At 47.7% G+C, this 23181-nt stretch overlaps 1 protein-coding gene across 5 annotated transcripts in view; it reads left to right on the top strand.

Annotated features, from left to right (window-relative positions):
• Positions 1-23181, top strand: part of HDLBP (high density lipoprotein binding protein) — a 54068-nt gene that overhangs the window by 1317 nt on the left and 29570 nt on the right. Inside the window, exon 1 of one of the 5 annotated variants that reach the window (XM_081261013.1) lies at positions 20028-20167. The exons of the other annotated variants lie outside the window; for them this stretch is intronic. The gene's annotated coding sequence lies outside the window, so the exon portion shown is untranslated. Of the gene's footprint in view, positions 1-20027; positions 20168-23181 lie in introns of those variants that run through there. 5 annotated transcript variants of the gene reach the window in all.

The following is a 23181-nucleotide window of genomic DNA, read 5'->3' as shown; positions in this document are numbered from 1 at the left end:
GTGTGTGATACAGTAGAATGCTCAGAAGTAGTGTTTTAAAGTAGCTCAGAAAGTTTTGGTTAAGAATAACCTTCATCTCCAGGGGCTTTCCTATAATCCCAACTGCTCTGGAGGCTGAGGCTGGAGGACCATCAAGTTCAAGACCAGCCTGGGTAACTTAGTCAAACTTTGTCTCAAAAATAAATAAATAAAATAAAGCTGCCATCATGTGAATTCCTATTTCTCTGGATCCAAAACATCAACAGTTAACCTGTGAGAATTTAGGACTCAGGGAAAATGGAGACTACTTTCTCAAGCCTCAGTGACAACTTTAGAGGGTCCATTAACTAATTCACAATAATGGTGAAAATTTCCTGATACTGTTAGTTCTGCTATGAGCCAAGGCTGTGTAGAGGCTTGTCTCATTGTACCTAGAATTACTAATGCTGCCTGGGGAGAGTGCCAGTGTAACACAGAGTCCCTGTCACAGTGGCAACTCCATCAGGCAGGTTGATTCTTAGTGGCCTGATGAGAGACTTTCTTAGGTCATTAAGTCTCTGACTTTGTTGTTGTAGTCTTGTGGCTGTCTGCCTAAGTCTCAGGGCTCACTTCTTTAGTCACTTTTACTGAAAAAGTGATTACATGATACTTTGGGCTAAAGCAATGTTTTATTTTTTCCTCCCTCCTAATTTCTAGAATCAGACATTTTACAGGTAGAATTTCTGGTAGGCTGTTGTTTGGGCAGATATGCCCGAGTTCCTCGAATACCATTAAAGAAGAGCCAGATCCTTTCTGAAACATGTCTGGGCATCTGTCATTGTATTAGTCATCCTTGTTGGTGCTTGCTGTGAGGTTGGTAACAATATGTTGACCGTTGTGTATGCTCTCTTACTATGTTTAATTGACATTCCTACGAATTTTAAAATTCTGACATGACTTTTTTATGCTCATATATGAGTACAGGACCAGTGTAACTCCACACCATGAACAACCACAAAATGAAGTTACACCCCATATACGTATGACATGTCAAAATACCCGGTTCTGTCATGTATGACTAAAAAGAACAAATAAAAGAATAAAATAAAATCATTTCAAATCAAGATTATATCTTCATATGATTTAGTGTCAAATACACAATAGGGGCTGATAAGGAAAAAGTTCTAGTGTCTTTCCCCAGTCTCATTCCTCCCTTCAGAGGACCCTCTTCGCCTCCTCATGGACTCCCTGGGCCTTTGTTTCCAAGTCTGAAGAGCAAGTTTGCTTAACTCACTTGCAGCTCCCACCCTGTTTGACAGGAGAGAGTGAATGTGGAGTTTCGGGCTTTCACCCCTTCTTTCCCTGTGCAGACAGATCATGGCTCCCCAGAGTGGGTGTGTCCTCAATTTGGTGAGTTCAGTGTGTGTGGGTGTGGGTGGGGGGTGTTTAGTGTTTATATTGTGACTACATAGTGCCACTCACAGCTAGGCCAAGAGGTGTAATAGGGTTATTTTTATTTTCCTGGATAACGTTTTGTTTTCCCTGGAGTTATGAATTTTGTTTGGTTTTTGTTTGCTCCTTGCTTAGTTTTTCTACATGTCGCTAAAGTCTCTTTCCAAGAAATTTAGTGCTTTTATCTGGTGAAAGGCAGTGCTCTGTTCGTTTCCTTGTGCATTGGTTCTTCCAGTGCTTCTGAGCACTGCAGCCTTGGCTGCCTGGACTGTGCCTCACGCCACCACAGCTCCCTGCGTGTTGGGACCTGGGTCTTCTGGAGCCCAAGTTCTGCCGTCTTCACTGTCACCTTGCTGGAGCACATGCTGGCAACCCTGAGGGCAGCTGCAGGGAGGTGAAGTGCCTAGGGCTCACGTGTCTTCAGGTGCTGTGTTCTGCCTTGTGCCTGCGCACAAACCTAACATGGTTTTGTCCTCTGTACCACGGTGGCTAAAGTCTTAGGCCATCCCGAGTGTGGAGCCTTCATGTGTGACAGTTTTGGCAAAGGTCAAAGGCTCTCTCTGGAATTAAGAACACCAAAAACAAGATTCCTTTGGGGTCTGTTTTCAGAGTCTGCTGACTCTGGGCCTCTTTATTTGGAAATTTGTGTTCCTGATCCTGAGTTTCTTAATTCAGCACTTTGACTTTTTCCCCTTTGCTTTTTCTTTCTTTCTGAAATTCTGTCAGATTCCTGATTGGCACTCTTAATTTTCATTGGTTTTCTATTCCCAAATTATAAATTGGTGGATTATAGTTGGTTATGTATACGGGGCACAAAATGATGCTTATGAATACAATCTGGAATAACAGAATTGAGCTAATAAGCATATCCATCGCTCCACAAACTTGATTCCTGACAGTGAAAGCTTTGACATTTACTGTCCATGATTTTAAAATGTTAGATACATTATCATTTACTGTGTTCACCACATGCACCCCCACACAGCCTCTATTGAGGCTGTGTGCCCTTAGTTTCCCCTTTCTTTCTGGAATGTATTCTCAGATTTATAGTCCCTTTGCTGAGTTGTTCTCATTTTATTTCTAAGAGCTTTCCCTTGGTCCTTCCATTTCTGGTTCATAAACTATCTCTGTTTCACAAATGTAATGTGTCCTATGTCTCTGTGGATTCTGAGTTTTTCTTCAAGCTTTCCCTGAAGTCACTGTTTGCTTCAGGCTGCTCTTTGTTTGTTCATTCATTTCAGGGCTCTTCTGGGTTCTCTGGTCATGTGTTTGTGCCTGGTGCATGCCAGTGGCCCCTGAGTGTGTAGTCATGGCTTGTGTGTCGTGGCACCCTCTGCAGAAACCTCTGCTGGACTGTCTCCTTGTAGCCCTCATCAGCTTCTTTGGGTCTCCACAGGCTCCCTGGAGGGATGCTCTGCCTGTTGCTTGTGTTAGGGGGCCACATGGGGGGGGGGGTCTGAGCACCAACCAAGAAAGATATTGCTGCCTATTTCCAGAGTGGATCCCTCTCCACTGTGACTGTTGACCCCAGGTCAAAGATTCTGTTTCCCTTTCCAGAGGAAGCAGTAGCAGTCTTTGACCAGAAGAGGAGAGGGACAGCTGCTCAGTATTGCAGTTTGGTGTGAATCTAGAGGCTTTTTGCTTTTTAAGCGTGCCTTTTCCCTACTTCATTAGTGGTGTTGGCCTTCCATATTGCTGGTGTAGGTTTCAGCCCTTTCAGGTCTGTTGCCAGCTCCAGTCTCTCTGGTCTTTTAAGGCTCTTATCTCAGATTTTTTTTTTTTTTTTTTTTTGTCTTTCTGTTTCTATCTTTAAAAAGAGGATCCTTGACTATAATTTCAGAGGCACTTTGGGTGGAGTGTAGGTGAACTGGGGATCTGACAGCTACTGCCTCCTCTAAGAGTAGAGCAGGTGTGCCCTGCTGTGCTGTCATGGAGGTCCCATTTTAGTGTAGGGAGAAAGGCAGTCAAGGGGCCAGCAGCCGTGGCCTGGCAGGCGCAGATAAGGGAGGAGGAGAAGGAGGTAGAACAGCAGAGACACAAGCTGGGTGCTGGCCATTCAGGAGGCCTGCAGTGAGCAAACAAGCAGGGTCAGTCATCTGGGGAGCGAAGCAAGGGCAGCCATGCATCCAGCACATTGACGGAATGTGGGGCTCCAGGCGGTGGAAGACTGCAGAGCAGAGCCAGGGGCAGCAGGAGTGTTGGAGGTCGAGGACGCAGGCAGGCAGATCTCAAGGCCCTGGGTGGATGCTTCTGCAGCAGGCTGACCAGTAATGGTGCTGGAGGGTCATGTGGGAGGCAACCTTGGGCCAGGCCTTTTGAAAGCGTTCTCACTCTTCCCTTCAGCCATAAGGTACCATGACCCTCCCTTGCCAGAGAGACCTGAGCCAGACTGCATCAATGGGTAGCAAAACATGACTTTTTTTTTTTTTTTTTTTTTTTTTGTGGTGCTGGGGATTGAACCCAGGGCCTCGTGCATGCAAGGCAAGCACTCTACCAACTGAGCTATGTCCCCAGCCCAAAACATGACTCTTTATATAACCAAAATTCCTTTTTGGAGAACTGCTCCCTTAAAACAGGATGGTTTGATGCTGTCAATGCACCAGAACTTTGGCAGACTTAGGGATCTCAGATGGTTAGCCTACTTTGTCTACCACCTGCGTAGCTGAGGTCATGTTTCTCGTCTGGCTGACCTTCCACAGTGCCATTTTGAGCTTACAACTTGGGTTTCATTTAAGACATTGGGCTTCTGTTCATTCCCACTGCTGTGTTGGCTGACTGGATTTCTCTTTTGTCTTCAGTATGTGTCCTGGAACATGCTTGTAGGAAAGGGGGTCGAGTTGCGAGCAGTTCAGGCTTCATGTCAAGAAATGCAGATGGCCAGTAAACTGAACAAGATTTCAAGTCTCACCAGTGGTGAGGGAATTGCCCTTCTGGAGTTCCGCCCACATCAGACTGATGGACAGTAGACAGGACCATCTGGTGGTTGTTCAGAGAACAAGAGCAGGGCTCCTCAGAGGCAGTGACTGAAGATAGTAGAGCCCATGCAAGGCAGATTTACTCTCACAGTATGGATCCGTGTATTGCTGGAAATTGTATGTCCAGTAATTTATCCTGTAGAAATCATATGTTCAGGGGTGGGGACATGGCTCAGTGGGTAGAGTGCTAACCTCACATGCACAAGGCCCTGGGTTCAATCCCCAGCATCACAAAAAAAAAAAAGAAATCATATGTTCAGGAATTTATCCTTGGAGGTTCAGGCCCAAGTGAAAACAAATTTTCTTCTAGGCTTTTTTTTTTTTTTTTTTTTTTTTTTTTTTTTTTTTTAAGAGACTCAGTTTGACACAGTGGAAAGAAGGTTGACTTTGAATGAGGTAGACACTAACTAGCTGCTAAGCCTTAGCAAGCTGGATAATCTCTAACCTCTTTTTTTTTTTAAGAGAGAGAAATTTTAATATTTATTTTTTAGTTTTTGGCGGACACAATATCTTTGTTTGTATATGGTGCTGAGGATTGAACCTGGGCCGCACGCATGCCAGGCGAGCACGCTACTGCTTGAGCCACATCCCCAGCCCTCTTCTAGGCTTTTTAAAAATTATTATTAAAACATTGAGAAAAGGAAACAAAAACTCAGAGGTCCCATTAGTAGGGGATTTTTAAAATTATGCTTACTCCATTCAACATGCAGTTTTTATGAGGAAAAATTTTATGTAAAGTTTGTAAAGATGGCCATGCCCTATTTTTAAATGGATGTAGGTGTGGCAGGTGGTGAACAGTGCAAATAAGATCCTGTTTTTATTTTTTTTATTTTTTTATTTTAAAGAGGGAGTGAGACAGGGGGAGAGAGAGAGAAAGAGAATTTTTTTTTTTTTTTTAGTTGTAGTCTCTCTCACTTTTTTTTTTTTAATTATTTTATTGTTGGTTGTTCAAAACATTACATAGTTCTTAATATACCATATTTCACAGATTGATTCAAGTGGGTTATGAACTCCCATTTTTACCCCGTATACAGATTGCTGTGTCACATCAGTTACATTTCCATTGATTTACAAATTGCCTTTCTAGTGACTGATGTATTCTGCTGTCTATCGAGAAGTTTTTAATATTTATTTTTTTTTTTTAGTTTTCGGCGGACACAACATCTTTGTTTGTATGTGGTGCTGAGGATCGAACCCGGGCCGCACGCGTGCCAGGCGAGCGCGCTACCGCTTGAGCCACATCCCCAGCCCGGATCCTGTTTTTATTGAAGCCATGTATTAATATATGTCCAGGAAATATTAAAAAAAGATTAAAAATTATTTTGGAGATATTTCTTGGAGGACAGCTTCCTTGGGTCTGCAGGGAGGTGAAGATTGCTAATTACGTTTTATGGAGTTCTATTTTATCATTTTTATGCTAAAAATCTCATTTCTTGATAAGCACCTCTACAGCAAACACCCTGTGGTATTAATGTATTAATTCTATCAGTATTAAGCCAGCATTAATGCAGCCCTGTCACATCCAGGCCTCCCTCAGTGCCCGAGACCTCATGCAGGGTAAGGACAGATAGAGCTGCCCAAACTTCCAATCACTTGTTCCTGCACGTGTTTTAGGAGGATAACCAGGGTAGTGTAGATGGCTGGAAAGGTAATATTCTGAACACTCGTCCTTCAACTGACTTTTGGGTGAATTATGTTAGGCTCCAGAATGCAGATGCTCTTTTTAAACTCTGGGGAACCGCTGAGTGTGGAGATAATCCAGTCTAACGGCTGGTGTCAGCATACTGCTCTTAGGCCATCATTGAGTGAATATCCTTAGTGAACGAGGATCTCATATGCTTGGTCTGTGTGCCTCTGTGACCCTGCTAAGTATTGAGGGCCTGCTGTCCTTGGCCACTCCTGTGGCTGAGAGCCATGTTGCTCAATGGCATATAGTGCCATTTTCCACAGCAGGTTGAGTGATGCCTCTTTCCACTTTTCTGCTTTCTTTACTGGTCATTTTCATTAGCATAATTCCTTTGACCTTGTGGCATCCTCTCACTGGCCGTGGGTTAGGCTGGGGACTGCAGTTATGCCAGGGAACATTGGTTCTTGTTCTTGGTCTGCCAGGTGAGAGAGGACCTACCATAGTGTTTGGTGCTGGAGGAGCCCTGACCTCTGCAGGACTTGCTGTCTTCCTGGACAGTGCAAACAGGCTCTTCCTGCATAGCTAGCTTGCTGGCTGGACCAGCCTGCATGTCGTCTTCTCTGCTGCAGATGCTGTTCTTAGTGCCTCCCAGGAGCGCTCTGGGTACATGAGTGGTTGTGCAGGCGTTGGCCTGCCCAACACTTGGCCCTGGTGCCTGGGGTTGGTCACTGGGATGGGAGGGCTCTGGGGTCAGGCAGATGAGGGTGTGTTGGCTGAGCCCCCCTGTCTGGTGTTCTGGGTGGGAAAGCTGTCCTTTGTGGCTCAGTGGCAGCAGCCTGGCAGAGCAGCCTAGGAGCTCAGGTCTGCAGGGAGCCAGCCAGCAGTAGGTTACCACGCAGAGGTCTGGGGTGCAGTGCAGAGGGCATTGGTCCTGCCGCAGAGAGGCGGGGGAGAAACCGAGGCACGGTAACTGTCAGAGGAGCAGTCACTAGAAGAGGCTGGATTTGGCTGTCCTTGGTGGTCACCTGCTAAAGTGGCTCTGCTCCTCGGGGTTCCTCTTCCAATGGAGTGGTTTCTGATGCCTTGTAATGTAGAGCAAGAAACTTATTGCCCCATCTAACTTTTTTTTAATATCTTTATTTTATTTATTTATTTTTATGTGGTGCTGAGGATCAAACCCAGCACCTTGCATGTGCTAAGCAAGTGCTCTACCACTGAGCTACGACCCCAGCCCCCTAACTTTTTATTGATCAAAAAAAATTTTTTTAAATACTGTTTACCTTAAACAGTGCAAAATATATGTGGAGAAAAAATACTGTTCACCTGTCAGGTAACTTATGGCATGATGGTGACTTGGCTGGATGGAGTGTGTGTGGGCAGAACTCTTAGATGCACTGTGCTCCTGTGCTCTTGGTGCAAGAAGCAGCTTCTCAGTGGCCGGGCATGCTCCACATCCTGGCAGGTGTGGTTGTGTCCCCTGTCCCCTGTATGTTGCTCTTGATTTCAAATTTAAGTGATAAGCTTTCTAATAATATCTGTACTTAGCTCAGAGATGTTTCAAGTGGAATTATGGGTTGTAGTTGGTTTTGACTTTTAAAAATTAAAAAAAAATAATTAGTTATATGGTCTTGAAGCAGTGATATAAATCAGTGTATTTGAAAGGCCAATTTGAAGAATAGTTTTTTTGTTTTGAAACAAGGTTTCTATTTTGATTTGTTTGCTTGTGCTGGGAACTGACTTGCCAGCCCTAGAGACCAAAGTTCCCTGTTGTGTTGCCTACACAGTGAGCTCAGCAGGTCTGTTGGGCTCTGCCGGGGCTCCCAGGCTACCAAGAGACAGACCGGGGACCCAGTTGGGTCTTCCTAGTTCACACAGGTGGCAGAGATGGTCATGGTTGTGTCCCTTTAAGATTGGTAAGTGCAGGGAGGAAGAGATGGTGTTACTGGGGAGAGTCAGCAGTTAGACTGTAGTTGGGCCTCCCTGGACTCTGTGAAGGATGCTTTTACCTTTGAAAAACATGTGCGGGGTGTTCATGGATGCTGATTAACTGCCAGGATGCTGCCACCTGGAGAGTGCGCATGTGTGCAGGACTCTATGTGAGAATTGCCCCCCCCCAATCTTGATTTCTTTGGGGTTCAGCTGTGCTTAGTTTCAGGCCCAGATCTGTATGCAGGAAAGACAGGTGAAGGGCTGATGTGCTGGCGGCTCTCTTCTCCTCCATCAGATCTTACCCATCTTTAGATTCTATTGTCCGCTGGGCTCACGGCTCTGCTGAAGGCTGCTGTTGCCTCTACAGAACTCCTTGGTGTGCATGAGGAACCTCCAGCGTGCACTGGTGCTTGCCTGGTTGCCTGCTGTGTTGAGGTGGCAGGGGTGTGTGCAAGGACAACCACCATGGGTTGTCCAGTCTGCAGGCTCCCTGAAGGGTGGGTCTTGCTGTCTTTGAGGGCAGTCTGCATGAGTCCGTAACACTGGGATGTGCGGCCCCCCCCCCCCCCCCCCCGTGGCACGTCTGGGATTCAGCATCTTAAGACTTCTTGTGGAACATCACGTCTTCCCTGCTCCTAGGAGAGGGTGGAGGGCCCTTCACGTGGACCCTGACATGATCTCAGGTGTGCTGCTCTGCACATCTGGCTGTGCTCTCGGTGACTTCTTTGGCACATTCTGATGGTTTAAATATCTACTTTCATGAAGTTGGCAAAGTGATTGGGTGACAGACTAGCTCCTTGGGGTATCTGCACATTACACCACATAAAACATGGGTGGAATGCACATTGGTCTTAGTGCCTTGAACCATGATTGGGTTTCCACTTTGAACGTGAATGGCCATTGTTCTTTGCCATCCCTGTGACAATGCATAGTGTCCTGCCCCTAGCTACCACCTATGTTGAAGTGCTTAATTCCAAGTTAAGGTGTTTAGTTTTTCTGATGATAAGTAGCATGCGTCCTCCATTAGTTCTTTTGATTATTTGAACTCACTGGGCTTGGCAGAGTGGGTGCATCATTCTCCCTGTGCAGCACCAAGGTGCTGTCCTTGCCCGCGTGCAGCCAGCATGAACATGCTTACTGCCTGCTCACTTCAGAGTCCCCCTCTCCAGAAGGACCCATGTAGAGTTGTCTGTTAACATGTCGTTGTCACATCTCCTTGGTCCCTTGCACACTGGAATGGCTCCCAGGACTTCCCCTTTGGTAGGATTGCCTGCTGTGGCCCTTTGACCATACGTAGGGTTTGTGTCTGTTGGATGCGGGTTCTTCTCTGCAGCCTGTAAGGTGGCCCAGCGTTGCTCACTTCAAGAAGGTGATCCCGGCCAGGCCTCTGCACTGTGAAGTCTTTGTTCAGTATGTGGCGGGAAGCCCAGCCTTCAGTTCCTTCACTTGCATCATACCGATTGACTCCAGCTTCCCGTTTCATTCAGTGGGTAATTGTCTCTTACTGTCATCCTTTTGTTTTGATATTTCTCAAGCTAGCCCATGTCCTTCTAATGTACCCATTACTCTCTTCTTGCACTCTGGTACCGCAGCCTTTCTGGGCCCTTTTGTCCTTTTCCTATTCCACACCTGTTGTCTGCCTCTTCTTCAAGGAAGCCTGCTTCCTTTGGTATTTCATCCTCAGAGAAGCAGGGTTGTTGGAGCCCTCTCAGCCAGCTGAGTTACAGTGTGTGCATATGCCTGTGTGTGTGCACATATATCCACATATACATGTGTGAGTGTATTTTTGACACACTATTTCTTTTTATATTTCTGTGTCCTGAAAAACACAAGTTCATTCCAGTAACCCTGGTTTCAACCTGTGCTCTTTGTGTTTCTCCCTTAGTGGTCGATTCCCTTTTCAACAGTGACCAACCTTTTGCAGGCTGCCCACAGCAGCAAACTATGCCCTTCCAGGATGCTGCAGGGACTGTTGCGTTGCTGTTAGTGACAGTGCCTAGTGTCCTGCACATAGCTATCCCTCCTTACTGGTGCCCACTGGTGCTCGTCCTGGTTCTGTGTCTGTCACAGTGCACCCAGGAGCTGCCCTGTACTGTGACACCTGTCCTTCTGTGTTCTTCTATAAGTTCTTCTGGCAAGTGGCTGTTTTGAAGATTGCTAAGCTGCTTGTGTGTGTATTTTGTGTTACATGTTTTTCGGTCAACTTCTGACTGTGCACACCCTCACCAATTGAGTGGTCTCTCCCCTTAACAGTTGCAAACACGGCATGATGGGGCCAGACCAGTGGGTATGCCCAAATCCCAGCAACTTAGCCAGACAGAGTTTCAAGATAAGCAACGCTAGGGACTTAGTGCAGTGGTAAAGTGCCTCTGGATTCAATCCCCAGTACCACAAAAAATCAATGGAAACTGCATACTCACTGAATTCATTTGCCTTTCGAGGCTGGACATCGCAGTTTGTATTTACAGCAGTCCAGTTAATTATCTGCCACTTATTTGTCTGTGTCCTAGCCTATTGAGGTGTTTTTTAAATCAAGCAAGAAAACGCCACTTATACCCTTCTGTATTAGCTGTTCTTTGCTGTATAAAGTTCTTAAGCTCCAACATGGTCATGTGAATCAGCAAGTTGGTTTTGTAGTTTGTGTCATGATGACACTTTGCACCCACAAAGTCACAGGTTTTTCCTTTTCAATCTCCCAGGTCTTCAAAGTTTGATTGTTGGCATCCAGATCTCTAATCTACTCAGATTTATTTTGGAGTATGGTGTGAGGTAGGGATCATTTTTTTTTTCCCTTGGAAAATGGGTAGCAAGTTGGCCCAGTTCTGCTCATAGACATCCTTGTTTTGTTTAATTCTAATTAGTTATATGTGGACATCCTTGTTGATTCAAAATGGTACTTGTATCAATCAATAACTCATAGGTATACATGGGTCTGTTTCATTCATTGATTTGCCTTTCTTAGCCAATAACACTAAGTGTACTGGTTAACATTATTATTATTTTTTTTTTTTTAGAGAGAGTGAGAGAGGAGAGAAAGAGAGAGAGAGAATTTTTAATATTTATTTTTTTTTTTAGTTCTCGGCGGACACAACATCTTTGTTGGTATGTGGTGCTGAGGATCGAACCCAGGCCGAGCACATGCCAGGCGAGCGCGCTACCGCTTGAGCCACATCCCCAGCCCCTGGTTAACATTGTTTTATAGTATACTTTCACTAAGTTTAGGTGAATCCCACACCTTTTCTTTTTCTTTATTTTTCCTCTCCCACCACCCCCGCCCCAAATTTTCCATACTGGTTTTGTTTTTAGTGAATTTGAGAATCTTTTTACAGTAAAAATAATAATAATAAAAAGTCCTGGGCTGGGGACATAGCTCAGTTGGTAGAGTGCTTCCCTCACATGCACAAGGCCCTGGGTTCAATCCCCAGCACTACATACACATACACACACACAAAAAAAAAATCCTGCTGAGATGTTGTTGGTTTTGTATAACTGCTATAATAGATTGCCACAGACTTGGTAGCTTACAACAACAGAAGTTTGCTTCCTCACACTTCTGAGGCTAGGAACCTGAGATCTGGCCGTGCTTCCTCAGGAGACTTCCAGGAGAGGCTGCTGTCTCCCTCTACCTTCCCTGTAGCCATGTCACTTGTCTCTGGCTCCATCTGCAGGACTTTCTCCTTCCGGTGTCCTCATGCCCTTTGTCTCTCGGAAGTACCCCAATAACCCAAGGTTGTCTCGCCTTAATATCTTCCACTTATTCATGTTGGAAAAGACCTTTCTTCAAATAAGGTGATGGGAGTTCCAGGCCTGAGGACCTGACATCTTAGGTGGCCTCAGGAAGCCTCTCAGAATGAGATATAGAAGGGCTTGAAGGAGAGCAGGCATCTTCTACAAGCCTTCTGTGAGTGTGTCCCTGCATTTGTGCGTGTGTGTGGCACTTTGGCCGATGTTCAGAACTTCCAGAGCTGTTAGGACTTCATAATGTTAGAGGGTCTCATAGTACATGGTCATCTACAATCAATAGGATTTGCCTTGCTTAATTGTGTCTCCTTAGATTCCATGTTTGGCACTCAGTTACAGATGGATGTGTATTTACACTCCTTTAAGTTGTAAGAATGCATTCCTGGTATTAGGCCATTGCTGCATCCCTAGAGCCGAACATTGCATCATGGTATGTTGTGATGGACTGGGCTAGTTGTGTTTGTAAAGTGATTTGTAGTTGGTGATCTTCTCGAAGCATTTCACTCGTTGTTTGGGAGGCAAACCATTGCCCTTCCTCTCCTCTGGGGAGCCCTCCTTTCCACCAGGTACAAGCCGTGTTTTTGAATAGAAACGGCTCAGCTGCATGAGTGGATGCTGGTTGGCTGTGGCTCATAGACATGCCACATCCCCTTGGCCCCTTGACTACAGTTATTGGTCCCCTAATGGGCTCAGAACCCAATTACTGCTACTGAGATACAAAAATAATGTGTGAGGCCCTCATGGGGCAACTAAGCTCTTTATTTCTTTAGGAGCTCCAGAAGATATAATTACTACCCTTTGTAACACTGTTTCAGAACCAGGAAAAGATGATACTGTATCGTTGTGATCTGTTGTGTTCTTTACTTGGTCAAACTAGAGAGTTAAATGCTCTTTGATTGCTTTTTTCAGAGAAACTGATTTGGGTTTGAATTGACCACTCTGTTCTGCGAATTTTCATCTTCTGTGTACCAGTTCTTTTGTTAATCCACTCTCTTCCACATTCTCTTTCCACTTTGCCTTGTGTGCTCAGTTTTTTCATCTTCTTTCTTCCTCACAGTAAGACTTAGGAGTCTGACTCACCCTCTGAGTAGAGCTCTAGCAGCATCCAGTGGACGTGGGCAGGGAGTGCTCTTTGCTCTTTTTCTTTTTAAGACCTTTTCAAAACTTTGAAACATAACAAAAAACAGAAAAAAATAATACCTATCACCCAGCCTTAGCAATTTCAGTATTTTACAATTTTGTCTCTCCCAATGCCCCACCCTTCACCCCATACTTTGTGTTTTTGGTTTGAGTTAAGAGCAAATATTAGACTTTATATGACCTCTGAGTACCTCATTGTGTATCTTTAGTAGAATGAACTTTAAAAAACCCTAACCACAGACTAGGGATGTAGTTCAGTGGTAGAGAAATTACCTGGGTTTGATCCCCAGCACCACAAGGGGAAAAAAATCATGACCACAATACCATTGTCATATCAAAAAAATGGATTGTATTTTGTAATACCATCTAATATAATATCTATTCTATCTTCAGGTTTCTTCAAATGTCACACAAAATAAGTATATTTACACTTTGAAACAAAATGCAAAGGTCTTCATATTGCTTTGGTTTAAGCCTTTTAAGTCTCTCTGAGGCCCTCTCTGAAAATCTGAAACAAATCCCTTACCTTTTTTTCTGATTTTGTTTTTAATGTCATTTAAGAAAGCAGTGGGGCCTCTGTGCTGTGGGAGGCACTTCTGGATTAGGCTGACTTGTCCAGAGCTCTTCAGGGTGCTTCCTGGGAACTAGTAGCCAGGTCTGATTGTCCTTGTTCTAATGGAGGGCATCAAGAGCTGCACAGTAGTGCTGTCTCCTGCTGTGATTGGCCATGGGGTGAGAGGTCTGTTCTTAGGACTGGTCAGAGATGCCAGGTCAGCAGGGATTCCATCCTTCATGGAGTTGCACATCAGTCAATGTCCTAATAGGTCCAATAGGCGTTTGTGTGTTATTTTGTTAATTATTTTGTTAGTGTATTTTCTATTGCAGCCGTTCACATTAGGGTCAGGGCGTCACTAGGACTGGCTCCTTCTGAGGGCTGTAGGGACCTCAGCATCCTGTCCTTTCTCCAGTTTGTAAAGGCCATTCTTTCTCCATTAAAGCACATGGTGTAAAGGATAAAGGACACTTAGGATTACATTTAGACCCCATGCGTAATTTCAAGATAACACCCCCATCTTTAGATTCCTGATTTGTCTGTAATACTTATAAATTCTAGGAATTAGGACTTGGATATCTTTGGACTCTACTATTTAGCTCACAGTTGGCAATTGCAAGGAGAAGATTTTTCTAATTTTATTTCTATATTTATTGATTGGCATTCTTACAGAAGGGCAGTTTCCTTTGTCAACTTTGGTTTCTCCTCCTGGAGAGGAAGAAGAAACGACTGTTCTGTGGCTCTTTTCTGCAGTTGGGACTGGCTGGGGATCAGATAGTTGTGCCCCAGACCACTACAGCTGTGTTTGGGGGCTGTGCTAGCTAGTCCCTGTTTTCTGGTCTGTGGCTGCTTCCCTGCTCTTTTGTCACAGCAGGACAGCCCTTCCTGACCATATCTGCTCACACCTAGAGTCCACTGTGCTTCAGGGGCCTTGGTTCCCTCAGTGAGGATGGTGATGGCCCCCACAGTCTGCAGCCAGTAGCACTCACTGCCAGTGGGCTGCTTTTCACATAAACATCTTAGGAAGCCCTTTTTTTTTTTTTTTTAAGAGAATTTTTTAAATTTTTATTTATTTTTTTAGTTTTTAGCGGACACAACATCTTTGTTTTTGTATGTGGTGCTGAGGATTGAACCCCGGCCGCACGCATGCCAGGCGAGCGCGCTACCGCTTGAGCCACATCCCCAGCCCTATTTTTTTAAAGGAGAAAAAAAAAGTACATCATAAGTGTAGATATTTGTAATTCACATAAGAATTTATAGGGTTTTTGTGTCAGTGTGTATCTTACACTGAGAATCTTTTTTTTTTTTTTTTTTTGGTGCTGGGGATTGAACTCAGGGCCTTGTGTATGCAAGGCAAGCACTCTACCAACTGAGTTATATCCTCAGCCTGAGAATCTTTGTTCTTAATGATATAAACTTGATTTCCACATCACCTTAGAGTACAGTAAACATGCAGAAAGCTATGCAAGTCTTTGGAGTGTGTACCACAATGAATTTTCACTGGCTGAATTCACTTGTGTAGCCATCATCAAGATGAAGGTGTGGAGCATGTTTTGCTTTATTGATTTAGAGTCTGTTTTTCTGTGGCTTATGTAGTTGTAGCAGTAGAGCTGTGCGGCATGGTATATGCAAATGAGTGTGCTTTCCATCCCTGCTTTCCTTCTGTTCCTTTGGATTTAGACTCTCCCTCCAGCAGTGAGATTGCGTCCCTGAGCATGGCCCATGGAAAGGTGGTCCTGGAAGGGACAGGCACCAGCACCCTGAGTGTTGTGTGCTCTGTACCCTGGAGAGATACATGCACCTCTGCTTTGCTGTCTCAAGGAGGTGGTGCAATGTGTGCCTGCTCTTTGACCTTGTGCCCTGAGGAGGTTGCACAGAGCTGTAAGGCAGCGTCTTCTTGTGCTGAGTGTCGTCTAACTGGTGGACAAGCTATGGTTCACTCGTTCCAGCTCCTTCTAGAATTGTCTTGTTTCCATACTTATCAGCTATTCCTGTCTGTACTCTTGCCCTCCTGATATTCATTCTTCAGGGCCAGGGATGTAACTAGGTAGTAGAGCGCTTGCCTAGCATGCGGGAGGCCCTGGGCTCTACTCCTAGTAGCACACACCCCCCCCCCCCCCAGTTGTAATAATAAATAAAATTCATTCTTCACTTGCTGACTAGATCACCTTTCTGCCCGCGCTGAAGTTTCCTGCACCCAGCTCCCCCAACCTGGCGCCTAGTGTCTGCCCATGGTTGCTGCAAAGGGCTCCTTCCTCCCTGGTTGCTGGTCCTCACTGTGCTGCAGCTTACTTCCCTCCTTGATCCTGTGAAGCCACAGGGAAGTCTTTCTCTTCTTTTTATGTGGCTCTGGTTTTCCCCTAGGAGGGGTTGTAGTCTGCTCTTGGTCCACCCAGACTTCTCACTGGACAGATAAAACATCCAAGTCCTGCTCCTAGCACTATATCCATGTTTCTCCTAAATGGCTGCATCCTGGTCTGAGGCAATACCTCAGCAGCATCAGGCAGAGAGGGGACTCTGTTCTGCTGTGGTCTAGCTGCTGCACTGTGTTTGTGCAGTTCAGTGTTGAATCAGCTCTTCATGGAGATGTGCATCTCAGGGAGGGGTTTAGACTCTTCCTTTAGCAGTGAGATTGCATCCCTGAGCATGGTCCATGGAAAGGTGATCCTAGAAGGGACAGGCACCAGCACCCTGAGTGTTTTGTGCTCTGTACCCTGGAGAGAACACTAGACATTTGGTTTCTGATATTTGTTTCCGCCTTTGTAGAAGAGTGGTATGTTCCTATTTGGATAGGACAGATCCCAAGATTAACCTTTCAGATTCTTAAGTATTTCCACCCATGGCTTTAGCCAGCTTTGTACCCCTAGCAGAGTTCTGTATAAACATGAGCTAAGTCTAGCTCATGGAACTTTGTGGGGGAAAGTGGGAATCAAAGAATCTTCAAGTATAAATTGTTGCACTTGATCAAACTTTTTATTTTGTTTCTTGTAGTTGAATGGGATTTATAGTAAAGAAGATTAGAAGTATTTCTGTAATTGTAGAACTAGGGGAAAGCCCTCCCCTATAGCCATTCTGCTCCAGTCCTGGCCTTGCTGTCCTCCTCTTCCCAAAATACCGTCACAGTTGAGGCAGGGACCTGGTGTGAGCATGATGCGAGTGGTGCCTATGTCCAGGAGCTGCTGGAAGCCCCCTTCCCTGGATCAAGGTGGTGGTCCATCTGACCAGCTAGGCATAGGAGCCCCTGAGGAGCCGTGTGAGAGGAACAGTCTCCGTGAAGCATCCCTCTAGGGTGGGCTGTGGTTCTGCCCTCTGGTTCTCCAGGCACCTGGAGGGGAAATATGTCTGGACAGGGCATTGCTGCCTCTTCAGATGTTCACAGATAGTTCTGGTGATGGCTGTCCCCACCCTTCATGTTCCCAGCCTTTCTGCAGTCACCAGTCCCTTGCAAGGACACTCACAGCAGTGAGATTTTACTTGAGTTCTTGTTGAGCACATGGTATATTAAAGCAAAGAAAATAGGTCTCGAGACTGTCTTACTGCATCTCTTCTGGGAAAAAGTCTCTGTTGAGAGACGGGGGCACTCAGTTGCCTTGGCTCCTTACAGACCGCGTGCCAACCACATGTGCCTGCTGAAGCACACTTTCTTGGATGGGAAGCGTGTGGGTGGGCAGTCCAGGTGCTGCTCCCCATGCTCCTAGTCTCCCAGTCAGCAGCACAGAGCCACATCTGGCCTTCTGGGCAGCACCAGGTGCAGGTCCGAGAGGCCTGAGACCTCCAGCCTCCCATTTGAAATGGGGCTGCTGGTTGTGTCTACTTGTTTTCTTACAAAAACCAAGCTTATAAGTCTTCTAGGATTTTTGATGTTTGTTTTCTTTAATTGAAGTTGTTCAAGAATTGAAGAAACTTAACAAGCAGTTAGAATGTAAGAGTCTTTGAGATTTTAAAGATTTCCCCAGTGGTTGTCAAAATTACCTCCCTGGAGGACCCAGAGCATGGCACACCAGGAGGCAGTCTCTTGGTGGGGCAGGCATCAGTGGGCTTGTTCCCCGGAGCCGAGAGCTGGTCCTTCAGTGGGTCACCTTTGGAGGTCAGTTTTGACAGTCTTTCTGTGCCTCTTGTGCATCCTGTCCTCCACTGACAGACATCACAGATGTGTCTTTCAGTTGTGCAGAAATGCTACATTACACATACCATACATGTTAGAAATCCTCAATGGGAGTTTTTGGGTCAGAATAGTTATATTTTGAATTTCTACATGTAATTGACTATGTTTTCAGATGCTTCTCTGCCCTGACTTCCTACCACTCTCTATGGGAGACCCCATTGTGCCAAGCCCCCCTGTCTCTTGGTACTGACTGCTGGAGTACGCTTTGGTGTGGAGCACTTTGCCCTCACAGACTCTCTCTTGTTTTTTGGAATAGGTGAATGTTTTTGTTTTATGTGGTACTGAGGAGGGAGTGCTGAATGAATGCTCTCCCACTGAGCCACACCCCAGCCCTTTTCACGTTTTGAGACAGGGTCTCTCTAAGTTGCTGAGTCTGGCCTCCTCCCTGGGATTACATTCATATGCCATTGTGTCTGGTTTAGCTCAGGTTCTTGAGTCTAGTTTCATTTGTCTTGATTTGAAAAAAAATTTTTGCGTGTTTGTGTGTGTGTGTGGGGGGGGAATGCTGGGGGTTGAGTCAGAGCACCCTTCCACTGAGCTGCACCACCAGCCCCCATCTTACTTGTGGAATTCTGAACTTCCAGCTTCGCTGGGTTGATGTGGAGTCCATTTCAGCCTGGTATGAGGGATTATTCCTTCTCGAGTTTAATTTCTCAGTTTGGGCCAAGGGTCCTGGACAAAAGGGATGGTGAGGATTTGAGCCCAAACCTTTGTAGAGTTCCCGTCCCCTGTCTCTAGCTTCTGAGATACTCTGAGCTCCCAGCCCAGACTAGATATATCTGTGCTCAGTGGGATTTTCTGTTCTCTGCCCCCCACTTCTTTTGAGGGTACGGCCCTTTTTGAGGATCATGATTTGGCAGGAGCGGGGGACAGGTAGGAGGCTGTGTCTTCTAATATTTTACCATGAGCAGGTCAGAAGCTTATTCCCTGTCCCTTTAGTGTTGAGAACACAAACCACAGACCAGTGTTCGCCTTTTGAGATAGCCAGAAAGTCTAACATCATCTGGTCTGAATATCGCTGGATGTGCAAGTCCTAAAGTCCACTCTCTACACTACTGGCTTCAGTGCACTACAGCCAGCTGGGAAGAAGAGCTGATTATAACTGCCAGCGCAGAAGCAGCCTGGGGTGTGTGTGTCACAGGTTCAGTACTTGGTGTTACAGTACCTTTTGTCAGATACCTGTTTTGTGACCATCTCTTCAGTGAGCCAAGCAGGTGCCAGCTTCTCCAAGCGTGGACTTCCTAGGACCACTGGAGATGCCTAACAGTGAGCCTGCCGACTGCTGAGGCTTGTCCCCTTGGCCCACCTCGTCTCCTCCTAGTGCTGGACCCTCAAAAACAAAAGGGCAGCGGACACCACGTTTGTTGTCACTGCTGCTAGCTGAGCCAGGGAAGGATGCTCTGCAGCCTCAGGAACAATGCAAGTCTGCCTTGGTGCCAGGGGGTCGCCTGGGCCCCATGTTACCTGGCAGCATAGTACTGCTTTCCAGGCTGCCTGGCCTCACTCTGCCTCAGACAGAGGGTGATCTCCCCTCCCGGAGTTACACCATGAAGTGCAATGGCATTCATGCCAGTTATCCTGAGTTACCCTGACTTCTAGCGCATTGACTCTCCTTTATCCTGTCCAGGGCATCTCACACTTGGCCCCAGCACAGTGAGAGCTCTGCCTTTGGCTTTCCCAGCATTCCTTACTTTTCCTGTTAGTGAGGAGTCTCTTGGTGCTCCCTAACCCTTGGCAAGGCCTGTCAGCTTTCGAGTGGACCATACAGCACATAGGAGGCCACTGTGGCCTCCCAGGAATGTCAGGGTATCCTGCCTTCTGCTGCTGGAAAGCCCCCACCCTTTTCCCTCCTCCTGAGCAGCAGTGCTCTCACACTGTTGACCCCTCCCTGGGTACCTCCTGAACCTCAGCAGGTTTGCGCTCACAGCCACCTCAGCCGAAGTGCACACTGGCATCTGCGTACGCGTCTTCAGCTGTCTGTCTGTCTGTCATTCAGTAGACACGGGGTGCCGGACTTGTGAGCTCTTTGCCCACTTGAGAAGAAGCCCCGCGAGGGCAGGGGTTCTGCTGCCCCCGCCCCCCACCCCGTGTGTCTGCGGAGTGGCCGGTCTGCTGGTCCGTGGAGGTAGGGCCCTGAATCTGCGCGCTACGAAGGAAGAGGGCTTCACGTTTGGGGAGGGGATTGAGTTGGCGGCTGAGGAAAGGAGTGGGCTGATTCCTAGAAGTGAGGGTGTGGAGGAGCTGGACCTGAGGGCCGAGTGTGGCCCAGTCTCCGGGACTCTGACCCCTCTCCCCTCCTGTCCTCCCGGCGCGGCCGGCCGGGAGGAGGGACGTGCGTGCGGGGAGGTCCCGAGCCTGGGGCTCTGGGCGCAGCCCCCGCACCCGGCTCCCTGGCCCTGCGTGCGCTCGCCCTGCTGGGCCTGGCCGCGTCGCCGCCCGGGCGGCCGGGCCAGGACTCCGGGGCGCGGGGACCCCGCGGCGGGCGGGGCGCGGGCGGCCGGTCTGACGTGTCTCGGCGGGATTGGAGCCGCCGCCCTATATAGCAGCGGCGGCCCGGGCGCCGCGCCTCGAGCGTCCCGGCTTCTCGGCAGCGGGCGCGGACCGACGCGCGGACGGCGGGACCACGAGTGAGGCCGGGGGCGGGGGGCCGGGCCGGGACCCTGGGACCCCGGGACCCCGGGACCCTGACCCTGTCTGCGCGTGCCTGCCCGGGCGGGGCTGCTACGTGTCCTTGCGCATGGCCGCCGCGCCGGCAGAAACTTTCCCAAGTGCGCTTTGGCGGCTGGGCCTGGTGCTTGGGGGCGCGGGGCAGGGAGGCGGGGGGCTGGGTGCCCTGGGCCGCCCGGCCGGGCCGCACCTCCACCTGCCGCGCCGGGGAACGTGGTGGCGGGCAGGCAGCTTGCTCCTCGGTTCCTCCACTCGGGCTCCTCGGCCCAGCGCGACCTGGACGCGCCCCAGGGTCCACGGGTGAAAAATGCATTACGGAAAAATACCGAATTTGGATGAAAGGCCAGGAGGCCGAGTGGGATACTGTCCCTTTAAGCCTGTCCCCGCCCGCGGGCGCTCGTGGCCTGTGGGAGGGACGTGCTGAGGTGGCATCTGCGAAAGTTCCTCCGCTGGCCGGGTCTGACTTCCAGAGCTGGGTAGAACGGCGCCGGCCTGCCTGTGCACCCTGCGCCCCCACTGCTTGCAGACTTGGATTTCGTGATCTTTCAGTGGAGCAGGACTTTATATTTATTCTGGAATTTGTGGTCTTGGGCACTTTGAAAAATACGTTCCTTGCGAAACTTCAGAGGACGTGAAAGTAAGCAGCTTTATCTCTGCTGGAGGGGGTTGGTGCTTTCCCCCACCCCACCAGACACCGATGAACAGCGTGGCTGGTCTCAACAGTCTCTGACACAGAAGGCCCTCGAGGCATGGCTCAGGAGCTCTCTGCAGACGCCTGTCCCTTACACAGATAGTTGGCACTCAGATACTTCCTTGTTGAGAAGTAAACACAATTCTATGGTTAAATCCTTCTTTGCTGTCTGCTTGTTAGCCAGGTTTTCAGCCAAACCTCCCGGGATCTCCCAGCTGTGTCTCCCGTGCCTTCTCACTTCCATCTCCCTTGTGGCCCCCACTGGATGCTCTTCCACTCCCTTTCTTGGGATAAAAGAGGAAGCTCTTGGCTTCTGCCTTTCTTCCAATGGTTCTGCTTCTGTTAGCTGCATGCTTGGATTTTGAGATGTGGCTTTTTAAAAAATATTTTTTTAGTTGTAGATGAACAAAACATCTTTAACTTTTATATATTTGTTTGTATGTGGTGACTTTTTTTGCTATGACATTCACATCCTTGAAAACAAAACTTTGAAGTGCAGGTTAAGAATAGTTTGAGGTTTGCATTGGGTAGAATTGATTTCTGAAGGACCCCAGCTTCCTGTGGAAGAAGTAGTTTAGAGCAGAGCTGGTGCTTAGGGCCTGGGGCCCTGTGAGGACCCTGAGGGAGGTGGAATGAGGAGAGAGAGGAGGCTAGTTCTCTGTCTAACCCAAAGGGAGGAGAAGTCACAGCTTTCCCCATATCTTGACGCTGGACCTCAACAGCCACCTACTGGATGGAACCAGAGCCCTGGTTATTAAACACATCCCTGGTTGTGATCTATTTACCTCTAGCTCTGACAAATGGTTATTTGAAATATGAAGGCTAGGGCCCCATGGTGTCCTGTCAGACCAGTCTGGAGGTTTCTGGAGGTTCTTCTGCTGTCCTTGGCAGCCGACAGCGTTTGCACACTGGGGAGTTCTGGGACCCTGCTCAGATTCTCCCTAGTAATGGCTCAGCTGCATGCAGGCTCCTTTCTCACCCACTTGGACATGGGAGTCCACAGAAGGGCTAGATGGGATGGACTTCCAGAAGGTGTGGAAGAGACTAACAGTGGACACAGCTGGGACCCACCAGGCACAGCTCTGTGCTGCAGTCGGTGAGAGCTAATGTGACATTGCTCAAGCTTGTGTGGCTGTCACAGGCACTGAAGACATGCCCAGTCCTGGAAAGCAGGGTGATGGTCAGTGCAGCACCGACGTAAGCATGTGGGTGTAATTTGAGGTCACAAGGACCAATCTGGCTTGGTAAGGTGTGGGCGTCTGGGCTTAAGAAGTGACATTGGAACTGGATGCAGTTGTATACTTGTAATGCCAGCCACTTGGGGGCCTAGGCAGGAGGGGGCTGCAGGCTCCAGGACAGTCACAGTGACTTACCAAGGCCCTGTCTTAAAATGTTTAAAAGGGTCAGGGATGCAGCTCAGTGGTAGAGAGCTTTCCCAAGCATAAAGGAGGCCCCCTGGGTTTAATCCCCACCACTGAAGAAGGGAGCAAAGAGACATCAGAGCCTGAACCAGGATGACCTCATGTGGGAGTCCAGACCGTAAAGATGCAGGTCGACAGCAAAGCTTGCAGGAAGATTGAGGGACGGGTGGGAGCAGGGGCCAGAGGCATATGTCCAGAGCACCCTATCTTCTTAGACGGGCTCTGCATGGACTGGCCAGACCCTGGGAACCTCAGGGAACAGGTGTGACTCATGAACATTCTACTGTTCATAATTTAACAGGTTTTCTCCTTCACTTTAGACTTAAAGATTTATAAATTAGAATTTGTTGATGCTACTTTTTTTTTTTTTTTTTTTTTTTTTAGAGAATTTTTTAACATTTATTTTTTAGTTTTTCGGCGGGCACAGCTTCTTCTTTTTTTTTTTTTTTTTTTTTTTTTTTTTTTTGTATGTGGTGCTGCGGATCGAACCCGGGCTGCACGCATGCCGGGCGAGCACGCTACCACTTGAGCCACATCCCCAGCCGCGATGCTACTCTTATATAAAATATTCCCAATCAGTTTGTCCCCCCTCCTTCAGTTAGGGCACACCTGTGTGGCTAATGTGAGGGCTTCCTGAGGGACTGTGGCCTCTGGCCTGTGTTTCAAACCCTGGGCCTAGGTCGCCATCGAGTCCCCCTCCTCTACTGGAGCCTGGGACCCTGATTCTCACTTCTCTCGTGAGTCTGTAGTTGTTCTCTGGTCAGACAGAATGGTCCTGTTCCTGCTGTTGTTTCTCCTGGCCTCGGGCTCATACCTACCGTAAAGCCCACTTTGTGAGTTCAGGAGCCCACGGGGCTGTATG

Source organism: Spermophilus citellus (assembly GCF_964194105.1).
Source record: "Spermophilus citellus genome assembly, chromosome: 11".
NCBI lineage: Eukaryota > Metazoa > Chordata > Mammalia > Rodentia > Sciuridae > Spermophilus > Spermophilus citellus.
This window is presented reverse-complemented; position numbering and strand designations above follow the sequence as displayed.